General features: G+C 35.9%; 1 protein-coding gene across 5 annotated transcripts in view; it reads right to left on the bottom strand.

The window, feature by feature from the left end:
• ARHGAP24 (Rho GTPase activating protein 24) overlaps positions 1-12,372 on the bottom strand; it is a 754,850-nt gene that overhangs the window by 157,622 nt on the left and 584,856 nt on the right. The window contains exon 1 of one of the 5 annotated variants that reach the window (XM_081303915.1): positions 7,894-8,042. The exons of 3 other annotated variants lie outside the window; for them this stretch is intronic. The gene's annotated coding sequence lies outside the window, so the exon portion shown is untranslated. Of the gene's footprint in view, positions 1-7,848; positions 8,043-12,372 lie in introns of those variants that run through there. One more of the 5 variants, XM_081303917.1, reaches the window with a different exon arrangement.

Here is a 12,372-nt window from a genome sequence, read left to right as displayed (position 1 = left end):
TGTGAGAGTTTGGGGCTTCACAGAAATGGAGGTGGTACTGGCATTTTTAGAGCAAGGACTGGAGAAACAGATATCCTGTGAAGCAAAGGATGATTATATATATATATTTGTTCCTCACCAAATACCAAAAGCTCATCCTTGTTGATGCCCTCATCCCATCCTGACATTTCCTTAAGATTAATCATCTTTTCAGTCTGGGCTCTGTGTGTTCACCCTTTGACTTCTACCACAAACCATACTGACTCCATGGTGCTCCTTCCTCTGATTTGACAGGTGTGCCATTCCTTTGTGTGTTCAAAGAGCACAGGTTTCTCCCTCTCTTCTTTTGATGGATGACAATAAGGAAGACACTGTGTCACCCACATAGGCATTCTTCTGGGTTTTGTTGTATTATTTTGGAGGAAAAGAAAAGGGATTCAATTTTATTGATAAATCTGACCCACACAGTAAATTTTGCATTGGACTTCTTGAGGTATTTTAATTCTTTTAGTGGAAAAATATTTTAAAATACCTGCCATTTTCCTGCATTATTATAGTCCCTATCTCATTCTTTTCTTTTATCTATTATATTGTCAAATACAAATAAGCACCTGTTATTAGTAAGATACTATGTTAGGCCTCTTAGAGGGAGGTTGCATACCATGCTAATAAAATCTCTGTTCTATATTAGTCAGATCTTCCCTGTTTTATTTCCCATTATTATCTTATTCTGCCTCATAATTTTCCCTTACTATATGCTTTCATCCAATCTAGAAAACCTCATTTCTCCACAAAATTATGGTAATCCTGTTATTTAAAATATCACCATTCATGAATTATTTTTGATTGTTTCTTCTACTATAGACAAATCTTCATACATATTTTATTAAACTTCACAACACATGATTTTGCTAACATTACAGGTATAAAATAGAAGCATAGAAAGGTTAAATGACTTTCCCATTGTCAAATGGCTCAATCAAGTCTTTCAAAACAGATCTAGCTGATCCTACCTGTATTCTTAACTAATATAAAATATTTCTGATAATTACAATCACGCTTCTATAACTTCCAGTGCACTTTAAATGCTCTGCTTAAAAATTTTAGCATAAACACAGTTGGCCTTCATGTGCAGGACTTTGACTAAATTCATCCTGACTGTTTTAGAAGCTGGTTGTACCTTCCAAGTTTCTATTAAAAAATACAGTTTCAAATGTTAAACAACTTTTCTGGGTTTCTTAGCTAATACAAATCCACAACACAGAAATTCCAAATATAACTAAGTAGTCCTCTGCAATTTTTCAATGCCTGTAGGCTTTTGTAGTTCTGTGGATTTGCTTTAATCTGTTGCTAGGAACATTGCACATTGCTCTAAACAGACTGCCAGTCTGAGAAATTTAGCGTGAATGACATAAGTGTTTCTTTTATCCAGGTCAGAAGATGGTGTGAGATGGTATGGGAGGTCAGGGAAGGGAAATGGAGGGAATTCCAGGACAAAGAAATCAACTAGAGGAATGGGAATTGAAAAAAGTAAGAATCTACAAACCTAAAAACAAAACAAAAAACAAACAACCTTTCCAACTGGAGCCCTCCTGCTCCCCACCAAGTTGCATCCTTGATAGCTTTTGGAATCAGTTCCATCTAATCTGATAACTCTGAAGGACCACATGCAAAGCTGATGGCTTCTCATTCCACTGTCTCACCATTGGGAATCACAGACCAGATACCTTCAGATACCACAGGGAGTGACCCCACTTTGAGACCTCATTCAAATGTCAGATTGAGGAATCCCGAAAGTTAAGAGCAAGAAAAGTCCACCCCCCCATACTTGTCTGCTCACAGCATGGAACACAGGCAGGCATCAGCTTTGAAATTAAATAGGAAGTTTGTGATTTGCATATATATCATTTTTGTTTGGCCCTTGGGAGTCTGAAAAGCATAGAGGATACTGGAATTGATGGTATAGAGAAATTTCCACTTTTGACCCTTTCCTTCTGCTGTGGAGATGGCCATGATTGTCACCAAGCTGAAGTCCCTCTCCAGCAGCAAAGAGCCTTTCTACCCTTGCTCACAGCTGCTTAATGGTATGGTGAGTTTGGCATAGTAAGTACACCAGAGCCTTCTGACATGCTTTTAATTTCATATTCTACATCTTTGGCACTTTTAGAATTTGTTTTGGTATAAGGAATAAACCTTTTTAATTCTTTTATAAATGACTATCTAGTTGTTCCAATACCCAGTACGTTTTATTGACTCATTAATCCTTCCCCCACAGTTTTGAAATTATGAATTTTTATGCACGGAATTCTAGTGGGGCATTCTAATAACTGGAATGGAAAGTCTAGGAAGAGTAAAACAATTTTATTTCCCCTGAAACACCATATACATGTTTTTTTTTTTTCGTTTTTTAATTGTTCAACAAATAAATAGAAGAAATATAAGGGGGAGAAGTCATGCTTTCTCTTTCAGGAAAGCAGATATTAGTCTATTCTACAATTAATCTCTTCTACTGCTTAAAACTCTTTAATACCTGTGTGCATTGTTGCTTAGTTGAGAAGTAAGGACATTGCAGACGACACTTCTGCTGGTTCAGCTGAAAACTGAATTGCTACTCAATTTATGTATTTCCCTTGACACATTTTATGTTTGCTAATAAAGGCACAGGCTGGACATGAATATTTTTAAGTGATAGAGATTCAGCTTTTGTTGGAGCAAAATAATTACCACAATTTTACTCTTCTTCTTTGAATTTATTATGAAAATCAGACTTAAAACAATGTTAAAAGGTTCTTAGGGAATCTGCAGAAAATCTGTCAATGTTTGATTGATTTACTAATTTATTTGTTTACTTGACAATTATTTATTGAGAAACTATTATGTGCCAAAAGAGGGTTCCAACCAAAGGTGAATGATGAATCTGCAAAGAGATAATTTCTTTAATAATTCTAGCCTAATTAGTGTGCTTACTGGACTTGAATGTGGAAGCATTTATTGTTAGACTCTAAATCAAATAGTAAGTCATTGTACAGGGGAAGTAAATGTCCTGAGCTTATTTAGTAAAGAGGATTCATTTCTTTTTAACCTTTTTGGTTGGTTTAAAGTATTGGATTTAAAAAACAAACAAACAAACAAAAAACAAGCAAAAAACTTTTCTGGAGTTAACTAAGAGTTAGCTGTATTATGGGGCAAATTTGTTCTCAGAAAACTATTGTCTATGAAGGACTAATCAGGAGAGAATCACCATTGGCAAAATGGTACTTAGTAGTCAGTCTATTTCTGTATTGGTGTATTAGTCTGTACTAATCATGCCTTTTAATCTTCTTATCTCTTATGCTTTGACATCAGGGTCCTGGTGACACTAGAGAGATTGGCCTTCCCAGGGTGAACCCATATCTGGAGGCAGCAAGTTCCCCTCAACACCTGACTTTCACACGCAAATCAATCAATCCAGAACATATTTTCCAACCATATTGCTCCCATGCTAGGCTTTATTCATTTGCTGCATCCCTAGGACCAAATACTAGACAATTACAGATAGCTTCTAACTCCAGAGCTCACTGGACTTATCCAAATTGCCCACTTCTGAACTACTTACTTCCTCTTGTCTGTTCCTTCATGTGCAAACCAAAAGGTTCTTGCCTTTGTTTTCCACCGACTCTCTACCTCCTGACTGACTTTGGAGCTTCTCTATGTGGTCCCTGACTGGTGTGACGTATCTCTTCTTCTTGGGAACTTAAGAATGACAAACTGCCGCCTTTTCAAGAACAATCATCTGTTGGCATCGCCATATGGAATAAACAAAACTTACCATTTGAAAACATAGTTATTACATGAATTTAGAAAGAGAGGAGATACTTCTTTATAACTACAAAATAACCCCTTTCCACATTGTCACATTCTGTTGAATTACGTCAAATGAAACCCCATTCCAAAAGAGAATAAAAGTTGAGGAAGAGAAAGGCAATTTGTAAATCAATGGAAATGTAACTGATGTGACACAGCAATCTGTATACGGGGTAAAAATGGGAGTTCATAACCCACTTGAATCAATCTGTGAAATATGGTATATTAAGAACTATGTAATGTTTTGAACAACCAACAATAAAATAAAAAATTTAAAAAAAAAGTTGAGGAAGAGACAGCTTCCCATTTGTTATATACTTTAATATCAAAATGTTCAGAGTATGCTGATCTTTAAAATATTCAATCAGAAGAGAGCATTAAGAAGTTTATTTTTTATCAATTTCAATATATTGTAATAGAATTCTTAGAAATTCCCTTGGCAAGAGGTAGTTATTTTGGAAGCCCACCCTACTAGAAACAACTTAAATGTTTAAGACAGGTATTGTATTGGTTATAATACAGGATGAAAATCCCTAATCTCCAAATCCAAGGTGCTCCCAAATCTGAAACTTTTTGAGTGCCAACATGACACGAAAAATGGAAAAGTCCACACCTAGCCTCATATGATACATTGCAATCAAAACACAGGTGTACTAAAATATTGTTTAAAATTATTTTCAGGTTATACATATTAAATGCATGTGGAACATAAATGAATTTCATGTTTACATCTGAGTTCCATTTCTAAGATACCTCATTAGATATATGTATACATTCCAAAATCCCTAAAAAGCAAAGATCTGCAGCTCTTCTGGTCCTAAGAACTTTGAGTAAAGTATACTCAACCTATAATATGTATTTGAGATAATTACTTTGATTGGTGGGCCAAGGACGACAGCTGTCATGATCTACGTACATCTTCTGGCAACCAGACTCTATCCTTTCTATTTCCTTAGGAAACACATAGGATTCAAAATAATTAAGCCAGGGGCTGGATTTATGGCTTGGTTTCAAACACTGCCTAGCATACGGAGACCCTGGGTTAGATCCTTCACAGGGGAAAAACAACAACAACAAAATAGCAAGATAAATGAGGCAAACTTGGAGACTTTCAGAAAATGCCTATAGTCCCTGACTCTGTAGCAAATCATCTGTCACCACCTGCTCCTATTCCAGCGGCCAAGTCCAGGCCTTGCAGCTCAGGGTTCTACTGAGGAACGCTGTGACCTCAGAGGGACACTTCCAGATCATTGGTCATATTACAAACTTGCCTTCCATGTTCCTTCTCTACAAACAACTTAGGCCTACTTCAAGGAATTTAGAAGAAATAGTTAAAAGTTATATAAATGTTCATTATTTTACCAGAATCTACACCTCTCTCTAAGGAGTTTATAGGCAGAGTAGAACTTATTGGCTGAAGTAAAGAGATTAAAAACTACTGATAATATTTAAAGCCATCCCATGTACTACAAATCATGTTTCATCTCAGTTTACCAAAAATCTATGAAAGTAAAAGCATGTCAGTATATAGGTTTCCAGACCTAGCTAGGTTGGATGGGTAAACCAGCATGAATCACAGAAATGTTAAGTTTTTACAGTAGGAATAGTTACTACCTGTATGGTAGCCATTTATCTCCCTTTCCCACTATCCACCCTTTTCCTGCTCAGCCAATGGGCAGCGATCAATTGATCTCAGGGGATGTGGGTCTTTCCCCAGTTCCAGAGAATAAATCATAACTGCTTTCTTAGCCAAAGTGTAGAAATTTGGGGCAGGGCAAAGAAACAACATTCAGTAAATTAAGGATTTAGTAAGTTGAAAGTCTAGAATAAAAGTATCAAGCTTAGAGAAAAAGAGGGAGCAAGAATACAATATGTTTTTGCATTTTAGAAAATTAGAGATTCTTATCAAATAAATACTTAAAGGTTAATGTTTTCCTTCAACTAGGGAAGTTTAATTACATAGAAGTAAATGTGTTTGACCAGACTGGTATGTACTTTGAGGTCAGTACTGATAATCTCTAAACCTTCTAAACCTCTTTGCATTTTGAAGTAAGCTAGTTATCTAAAGAATAAACACAGGCACCATTCAAGGCTTTACCTAGCTGTTTACATTGATTGTGTCTCATTTAATAGATGACTAACTTTCTAGTCTTTTTGCAATGGAAGAAGACCATGGGTACCCATGGATCATATTTGAATATATTGAACTCTAATCATTAGAGAGATATGGGTATTCATATATTAATCAGTGATTAGAGATCCTCATATGCATCTGTCCAGTCATGGTAATAAAAGCAAGTTAAACATTTTTTAAAGAAGTTGCCACATTTTAGATCATGGCAGCAGAAAAGTCAATGTGGTAAAGGCTCCAATATGGAAATGTCAATCATCATTCCTTTGTATACCTCCAGTTCCACATCTGTGAAATGAAACCATTCTTGTTCTAAGCTTGCAAAAGAAGCATGACAATGTTGGAGTCAGACAGGCATTTTCTGCTGATCAGTCCATAGTGTTCTTACAAGAGAATGAAAGCAAAGAGACCATGAAGACAGTGCCCAAGGAACTTACCAGTCTGTATGTAGGTAGAAACAGGTAACATACTAATTTAGAATATTAGAATTTTTTTGTAAACTAAACTTAATTCAAAACTAGGATGATTTTGTTATTGTATGTTATTTGTTAATTGTTTAAAATAATTGCTCATTGTAGTTAAATAAATTTATTTATTAGTATTTAAAACTTACTGGAGACCAGTTTGAAATGCAATTTAAATATGTAATGTTTTTCAATTAATTTTTTTTATGTTTCTCAGCAAAAGAATTCAACTTAATTAAGACAGACAAGTACATTCCACAGTTGACAATGTGTTTTTTTAAGAATTTTTGCTCTTGGCTTTGTTTCTGCTGACGCTGAACTTCCTTAAACATGTTATTATTCTTTCATTAGACATAAAAATTTGAGAAGCCGGAGTACTTTTCAGTACTCCCTCATTATTACTTTTTTATTGTTTTGTACTTTTTTCTCCTTTCTAAATTTAATAGCTTTTCTAACTTTTTCTTTTTCTACCTATACAATACTAAATTCCTGTACTTTTCACTTTTCTAGAATATATATTTCATGTATACGAATCTTCTGTATATTTACTTAGTTACCAGAAAACAGTGTGCCCCTTATACTGATTTTATAGATTTACTTGAGTAGCTAACATACAAAACTGGCTCAGGATTAAGGCCCATCTGTTTACCCAAGAGAGTAGTTTTGACTCCTATTGTGTGTACTCCTAGTGAGGACATAATCTATGCTTCTACATACTTTCACAAGCTTATTCAATCGTTGTATTGTCCTGTACACACAGAATGTGAAATCATACAGTTCAAATATGCTGAGAACAAAAGCTCCATTAGGTTAATTATGATAATTATAAGCGCCTCAAAACAATAGCAATTATTATCTAGTTTTTTTTTTTTTTTTTGGTCTTGGTTGTTTCAAAATCACTCCCCTCCTCCACACACACACACACACACACACACACACACACACACACAGGCATACCAAAGGCCAAGTAGAAGTTTTCATTTTCACAAGAAAACACACAGAAAACCCCACGTTATTTTTATCATCAGATCAGACCCCATGGCACTCTACTCTGGAAAGTTTCGACCACTGCCATGTGGATGCAGCAAAGAATATACCACAGCAAGTACTCAAAAAAATATCAATCAGGTTAACATCTGAAGCAGTTTTCATATGCCTTCCAGTAAGCACTGGAATTCTGCATATGAACAGTTATGTGATTTGGCAGCAGCAATTAATGAAAGAATCCAAGAAAAATGGCACTTATAATGATCACATTTCGGCACAGAAGAACAGCTCCATGCCCAATCTGTTGCCACAATTTGGACACCGGGAGAGCTGAATGGATCGTGACAGAATACAAGGGCAAAAATAAAACCAAGCATAGTTCAGGTCCTGAATTTGTGGTGATATACATATCCCCAAATTATCAAACACAATTAACAGCAATACCTGACAATTTGTCTCCAAATTAAGGAAAAAGCCCCCAACTCTCACCTTGCACAAACACACACTTCAGTGGTCAGTGACAAATGCAGTCTGGGAGACAGAGCAGCTGCTCTGTCCTGAGCTGCTTAAAGCACATTCGAGCCCGGCTCAGGTCCTACTCCGTGTTTGCTCACTGCAGTTTCTCCCATGACTCCATCACCCAGGAATGGAAACCACCGGCTCTCTCCCAGCCAGCGCTGGTGGGCTCCCCAGCTACTGAGCTCAGGTAAAAATGCTGAGTTCTGCAAGGTCACCACAAGGTGAATAAAATCAGAATGACTGTACAGGGGAGAGGAAGGGCTGTCAAGGAAAGACCCTAAACTCCAGACACCTTGCCTTTCAAGAAATACCAAATTCCATAAATCAGAGCTGGGACAATAGGAGGTCACAGAAGCAGTAAATCTGAGAATCTCACATGGCATCAAGCCAACCAGCTAACCCAGGGGCATTCATTAAGCAATAATCTCTCTCTCTCTCTCTCTCTCTCTCTCTCTCTCTCTCTCTCTCCCTCTCTCCCCCCCTACACACACACATACACACACACACACACACACATACACACACACACACTGGCAGTCTTCATGGTAGCTATACTAATTGACCAGATATCTTTCTCAAGTCAAACAATTTTTGCCTATATTTTCCAAGCAACAAGGCTTGAAGAAGAGTTTTATAAAATTAAAGCACTGGTCAAAATCAAAATAATTATTCTAAGAGCAAAAAAATTTCAGGTCCATAAACTAAACCATATTAATTAAGTCTCATGTTTTGCTTACATACTGGAATTGTGCAAACAACTCCCATATTAAAAAAAATAATAATAAAGATGTTGTTATTTCAGAGTTGACTGACAGAATCAATTAAAATTTCTCATAAAAATTCCTACCATCTTTTTCAAGATTAGTCTTGACTTATGCACATTTCAGTTTGGGCATCTACAAGAAGATATTTCTTGCACAAAATGCAATTGCTCTGTATGTATGTACTATATAGATGCTGACATGTTTATAAAGTGTTTCTCTGTAGAAGCTGGGGTTGTGGCTCAGTGGTAGAGTGCTTGCCTAGCATGTGTGAGGCCCTGGGTTTGATCCTCAGCACCACATAAAAATAAACTGATTTAAAAAATAGGTATTATGTTCAACTACAACAACAACAACAAAGAAAACGTTTTTTAAAAAAGTGTTTCTCTGTAAAGTATCTCCAAGTTTTCATTTCTCAGGTTTTGATGTTCTCAGAAATGCAGAAGGAAAAATATTAATACTTACAAATACTCTATGAAACAGTATTTCTTTTTAGTTGTAAATTTTTCATATAGTCAAATAATTATTTACTGAATTGTAGAGTGATTGCTTGAACAAGAAATTGTGCTCACAATTTAGCATTTTCCTTTCCCTTCCCTTCCTCCAACCACCAGTTAACCAGCAATTTATTTAACCTCCTAGGCATCAGTCTTGCAATCTATGAAACAGGGATTTGTTGCCAGCATTTTCTTTGTCTACTTCCTGGGTTGGGTGGTGTGAAGTTGAAATGGAACAATGTGTGGGAAAAAATGCTTTGTATATTGCAGAGTGCTGGGGAAAATGCGCTTGCTGGGAACATGCACTTATCTCCCTTCAATTGCCCTAGTTAGTACCAGGACCAGTGAATTGCTTTCTGTATTCTCAGAGAAGGCTCCTTGAGCTTCATAGGAGAGTGCTTGTTTCAAGTGGGCTATAAATAGAGTTTAGGATTTTATTGAACTGCTGTTCTGTTTGTAGCAGGTCTTGATGGCAGTCACCACATGGCCAGAGTCAGTTAATTGTGAGCAACAGGAGTTCTGTCTAGTCTTGGAGGCAGAATCAGACCAGTTGAAACTGATAAAAAATACTCACATGCATGACTGTTTTCACAGTTAGCTGGGTGTCCTGGTGTACTCCTGTGTTCCAGGGGGGTTGGGAAAGAGAGTTAATGGTGGGGAAAGGTTGGGGATGGAATGCAAAGTTCACTACTGAGTTAATTCAGCAACAACTGATCTAGGCATTCATGCTAATGTTCCAACAATTACTTATGCATTATTTAGAGGTTAGGTTGTGGGAAAGGGAGGACCAGGGCAGGAAGACAGGTGGAGAAGAGGCAAGGAACTAACAATGTGACCACATTTTGTGTCTTATGAGACACACAGGACTGTGAATTTTAGAAATATTATCTCAGTTAATTCTCTTAAGACTTTTATGACTTAGTTATTATTATTCTTATTTTAGAGATGAGAATAATTAGCCTGCACACTATAAACTAGTGAGTGGTGGAGTTTGGATTACAACCAAGGTATGCATGTCTCAGAGTTCCATATTCTGAGTTAAATTATAACTTTCTCAGAGAAAAGAAATAAAGTTTGCCTTTTACATAGCAAGATAGGAAAGGCAAGAATGCAAATTACCAAGAAAACTTCTTGAGTGTATTTACCAGGCAAGTAAATTTTATAAGGAGTTCAGAGTTTTTTTTTTAATATATTTTAATTTTTTTTTTAACAATTAACTTGTGGCAAGATGCAGGCAATTTTTGTCAATAGGAGCCAAGGCTATTTTAAAAATGGGGTCCTATCTCTCAAGTTGAAAAAACAAGTTCAGAAGTCTTTTTCTGTAGTATAAAGCTACTCTGTTTTTAAAAATACAAATCATGCACTAATTTATGTTAATTTGCTTAAATTACCAGGCCCTGAGGAATGCCCTAAAATGAAGCAAGGCAATCTCTTGATCTTAAAGGTAAGAAGAATTTTCTTTTTCCAACTACAGTTTGGAGTATATTATGGTAATTCTATTTTCAGTCTCTTGAGTTTAAGGACATTAATAAATAACAGGTTCTTTCTACCCATTTGATTGTAAAGCTGGAGGCAGAATCTGAATTGCAACCCTACATTGGATATGAGTGTCATTCCCAGCTATAAGAAAAATATTTAAATTGTATCCTCAGGCCACTAGTCCAATTCATACCAAATTCTCAAACAGTTTGTTTCTGCCTTCAATATCCCCCTTTTCCAGTTTTTTTCTCAGTTTTCTTTGAGAATGCCACTGATTATACCTTGCCTCTGCTTTTGAAAATTTCATCTATAGAATGTACAATCTAAAATCTCTCATGAAACCAGGCTCTTCATTTTCTCCAAATTTAGCCATAGGAAACTATAAATCTGAATGTCTTACAAATAGAAACAATTTGCTATTTTTAGATACATTCAGTAAAAAGAGAAATAATACTTATAGTACTAAGGTTACTAACAAAGGTAGTAGAAAGTTAAAATAGGTAATAAAAAAAAGAATACATGTATTTTTTGTCCCAATTTTCTAGCTAAATTCTGAGTGAAAACAAAAGAAAATCCTAGCAGTACCCTGAGATCCTAAGTATGCACATAAAAGTGAGGAGTCTTCAGCTGTTTGGTATTTATTGCAATGCTACCTCAGCTTAGAATGTGCATTTGAAGTTCTCTGCAACCTGCTTATTCTGGTGGCATCAGATTTAACTAAAGAGCAAGTTTTTAAATGAGTTAATATGTTGTGAAACCTCTGGGGACATGTATAACACATGACAAAGTTAAAAGGCTTTTTTCTCATTACCAAACCCATTCTGTTTCTCAGTGAAGGATAAGAAAAGAGTCAAAGTCAGAATTTTAAAAAAAAGGCCATTGCAGTTATTTTTCAACAAAATAAAATATAAAAGGAAAATTTTCAATTATGTCTCAATTCAGAAATAATAAAAATGGAAACCGTTCTTGGTATTTAATTATTATACTGCCATAGTAAGATATTTTTTATATCACAGAAAACATTTGCCATTTGTTCTTTTGTGGGGAGGGGGGATTGGCTAACTTCACTTAGCATTATCTTCTCTGATTATATCCATTTACCTGCAAATGCCATGATTTTATTCTCTTTTATTGCTGAGCAATATTCCATTCTGTACATATGCCATATTTTTATAATCCCTTCATCTACTGAAGAGCGTCTAGGGTGGTTCCACAGTTTAGCTATTGTGAATTGTGCTGCTATAAACATTGATGTGGCTGTGTCCCTGTAGTATGCTGTTTTTAAATCCTTTGGGTATAGACCAAGGAGAGGGATAGCTGGGTCAAATGGTTCCATTCCAAGTTTTCTAAGGAATCTCCATACTGCTTTCCATATTCGCTGCACCAATTTGTAGTCCCACCAGCAGTGTATGAGTGTGCCTTTTTCACTACTTCCTCACCAACATTTATTATTGTTTGTCTTCATAATAGCTGCCATTCTGTCTGGGGTGAGATGGTATCATAGAGTAGTTTTGATTTGCATTTCTCTAATTGCTAGAGATGATGAGCATTTTTTCATATATTTGTTGATTGATTGAATGTCCTCTTCTGAGAAATGTCTGTTCATGTCCTTAGCCCATTTATTTATTGGGTTATTTGTTTTTTTGGTGTTTAGCTTTTTGAGTTCTTCATGTACCCTAGAGATTAGTGCTCTAGCTGATGTGTGAGGGGTA

The sequence above is a fragment of the Spermophilus citellus genome, assembly GCF_964194105.1.
Source record: "Spermophilus citellus genome assembly, chromosome: 8".
Classification (NCBI taxonomy): Eukaryota; Metazoa; Chordata; class Mammalia; order Rodentia; family Sciuridae; genus Spermophilus; species Spermophilus citellus.
This window is presented reverse-complemented; position numbering and strand designations above follow the sequence as displayed.